General features: G+C 52.6%; 1 protein-coding gene across 4 annotated transcripts in view; it reads right to left on the bottom strand.

The window, feature by feature from the left end:
* The window catches only part of WDR37 (WD repeat domain 37), a 46,031-nt gene extending 44,454 nt beyond the window's left edge, over positions 1 to 1,577 (bottom strand). Inside the window, exon 1 of one of the 4 annotated variants that reach the window (XM_015594804.2) lies at positions 590 to 1,577. The gene's annotated coding sequence lies outside the window, so the exon portion shown is untranslated. The remainder of the gene's footprint in view (positions 1 to 589) is intronic. The other 3 variants (XM_025051680.1, XM_006918841.3, XM_006918842.3) reach the window with 3 other exon arrangements.
* Positions 1,578 to 3,534: the final 1,957 nt, after the last annotated feature.

The raw sequence follows: 3,534 nt of genomic DNA, 5'->3' as shown, positions 1-3,534 counted from the left end.
CCCCTTCCCAGTCACGCAGGGCCCGGGACGCAGCTCAGGCGCAGGCCAGTGACTCTCAGCCCTGAAACGGCCCCACCACCCGGCAGCCTGACGACTCGTACTTCCGGCGTTGCCGGAAGTCCCGGTCTCACCCCGCGCTCAGACCGCCGGAAATCCCTCCTAGGACTCCGGAAGTCCCGCCCACGGCAGCCTCATTTCCCGGCCGACAGAAGTTCCGCAAGGCCCGACGCCCGCGCCGCCGGAAGTTCCGCCCCGCCTCGCGCCGCCGGAAGTGCCCCTGAGCCTCGTGCACCGCCCACGCCGCCGGAAGTCGCCTGTGGGCCGTACCCTTCGTCGGAAATCCGGCCTCGGACTCCGCCCCTGCCGTAACTCGCTCCTCCTTCGCCCCTCACCGGAAGTCTCGCCCTGCCGCCGCGCTGGCTCGGCCTGGGCCAGCAGGGCATCATGAAGCCGGTGGCGGCGCAGGTGGAGACGCGGGCGTGCTCTTCCACCCCAGTGACCGGGGGGCCCTTCGCCCTCGGCCCCGCGTCGACCCTCGTCAGAAGACGCCCGGCGCGGCCCGGGAGGCCCTGGGCTATGGCGTACTCACCGCGGCGAGGGGCCCCGGGCGCCCCCGGCCCGCACGCTCACGTTCATGGTGTCGCAGGGCCTTGGACTCGTGCCTAGAGCCGCTCTCACGTCCTGGCCTCGGGCAGACGTTGGGAGTGAGGCCGGGAGCAAAGCTGCCTGCAGCTCGGAGCCCGGCCGAGATACAGCTATTAATATTTCAGCTTATCTGCAGAAGGTGACTCAGCCAGTGTCCCTTCTGAAGTATCTCTTCACCATTGGCTAATAAGAAAAACGAAGTCAGCTGCTCACTGCGAAAGGTGGGACTGAGTGGCTTTCTTGCTTTGATCTGGGCTGGCACAGCTGCATGATAGACAAGTCCAGCTCCTACGGGCGTGTACAGCTCACCCGCAGTGAAGCAGAAACACGAAAGCCTTCTCCCATTTGGGTCACCTTTCATGCTCCTTCTCTTAAGCAAAGCTCAGCATTCAAATTCCAGAAGCAGCTATGTTGTCGCACAAGAAACAAATTTAACGTGTTTGGGAATGCAGATACCAAAAAGTATGTAGCATGAAACTTGAAGTTATTTCTGCATCAAGTGTAATAAAAGCTTATCACCTGAAACAATTCTGTAAGGTAAACTAAGGCTTTCACCCGTGGAGGTTGTGGCAAACATTCAGAGCAGTTGTCTTTGGCACCAAATGTGCACAGAGCAGTCTGCTAAACAGGGAGCTGATAGCTTAGTGAACTGCAGTACCGTCTGCAGTTGACTCACATGGTAGTATGTGGTTTTATTTTGCAACCCAGCACCCACTTTGGGAAGAAACACTGTTAATTGAGGTAATATGTATCTTTGATATATTTAGGGTTCTGCAAAGGCCACTCTAAATGAGTGCATAATGAGGTATCATAAAACTAAGAAGGGAAAGGAATCACCACTTGGAGGGCCTGTTGTGTGCCAGACACTCGCAATGTTGGGTAACTTGTGAAATCCTCAGGATGATTTTATAAAGTAGAAATTATTCTAAATTGAATTGTAACCAAACGTGAGAATGTTAAAATAACTTCAAAATTTAAAAAGGTAACATGCAGTGGTGCAAAGACTAGATCAAAACTCAGGTCTGCATGAAAGCCCACCTTTCTACCACGTATCCCTCTGATAGATAGGGCTATCGTAACAAAACGCCACTAGCTAGGTGGCTTACGCAACAGAAATGTATTTGAAGTCCAAGGTCAAGATGTCAGAGCTGGTTCCTTCTGGGCTGTCAGGGAGAATATTCCATATCTCCCTTAGCTGCTGGTGGCTTGCCAGCGATCTGGCATGACTCGGCTTGTGGCAGCCGCAGCGTATCTTCACGTGGCATCTCCCTGGGCACGAGTCTGTCCCTTCACTTGGCATTCTCTTCCTAAGATCAAAGTGGGTGAGGGGTCTATCCTGCTCCACTTCGACCTCATCCTAACCACATCAGCAACACCCCTATTTCCGAATAAGGTCACATTTTGAGGTTCTGGGGGTTAGCACTTCAACACGGGAATTTGAGGGGGACACAAGTCAACCCGTCACACACTCACTGTATCCTGAAATAACTCCACATAATTAAAAACATAACCACAGAGCTAGCCTCAATTGTGAAAGACTGTGACCCGTCCTACTACCCAATTACACACTTATAGAAATTAGGGGGTACCCATCCCATAAGAAAACTTCCTATTTTGTCACATGCCCATCCATGCAGAAGGCTTGTGATTTATGCCCATCGGAAGGGAAAGAAGCTGAACGGAGTAAAATTCCATTCTGATTGTGATCTGATGTGTAGGCGTGGTTTGCTGGGTATTCAATCCCGTGCTTCGTCAATGATTATTTGGTCTGTGCTTCAAATGCCGAGGTACCGTGCAGGGTTATGAGCTGGTTGACGTGTTGCCTTGTGAGCATTCACAAGTCATTTTTCGTGTGTGTTGCTTATGATACACGTACATAAACTCGTTCTTGAGGAACCCCACATTTAGCACTTCATTCCGATCTCTGCTCAATTATCACCAGCTCAGAAGTGTTCTCCTTATCACTTATTTCTAAATGGCATAGTCCATCACTACCCCTTGTCCGTACTTTATTTTTCTTTATTCGTGATCACCTCTCGACGTTTTATTTCTAAATGGCATAGTCCATCACTACCCCTTGACCGTACTTTTCTTTATTGGTGATCACCTCTCGACGTCCTTTACTGTTTCACCCATTAGAATGCAAACTACAGAAAAGCAGCAACTTTTCCTGTTTTGTTCACTGCTACATTCCCATGACCTAGAAAAGTACCTGGCACAGTGTACACCCAAAAAGGCTTGCTAAAGGGTGAATATCTGTACTTCTCCTGTGTATACAGACTTATGAATGGCAACGGTCAAGTCTTCCAGGTCCTTTTGGCCTCCAAGTTGATTAGCTCTGTGCGAGAGGGGAACTCAGAAACACACCCGTGGGGTGTGAATGCGATCACCTGAACGGCTGCTCAGTCTCTCCCACTCATTAGGTGGAAGGCAGTCACTTCGCAGCGGCGCGGACCACAGCAGACAGCAGCTGCTCTAGGACGGTTGTGGCTCAGCCGGGAGCTGAGTTAAGCAGCGGGTATAGCAGCAGCTAAACAGCGCCCCAGGACACCGAGGCGCAGATGTGCGTCGGCCCCACTCACCCCGACTATTCTAAGTGGCCACCGGAGCCAGGCTTCCTCCACTGTATCGTCTCGGTGACCAGGCTAAGCCTCGTCTCAATTACATACACTTCGTAATTACTTAAAAACTGAACACGGATTCCGCATAGTCTGAACTCGAGTGTCCCTGACGTTTCGGCCGCCACCTGCTCAGCCCCAGGCAGGCGCAGAAGGCCTCGAAAATGCCTGCGTCTCGGCCGGCCCCGCCGAACTCCTTGGGAGCGTCCCCGCTCTAGGCCGCGCACAGCTGTGTGACCCACCAGGGGGAGTCGACGACCAGCAGCGGCGT

The sequence above is a fragment of the Pteropus alecto genome, unplaced genomic scaffold (assembly GCF_000325575.1).
Source record: "Pteropus alecto unplaced genomic scaffold, ASM32557v1 scaffold108, whole genome shotgun sequence".
Classification (NCBI taxonomy): Eukaryota; Metazoa; Chordata; class Mammalia; order Chiroptera; family Pteropodidae; genus Pteropus; species Pteropus alecto.
The sequence above is the reverse complement of the archived record's forward strand: the minus strand, read 5'-3'. Positions and strand labels throughout refer to the sequence as shown.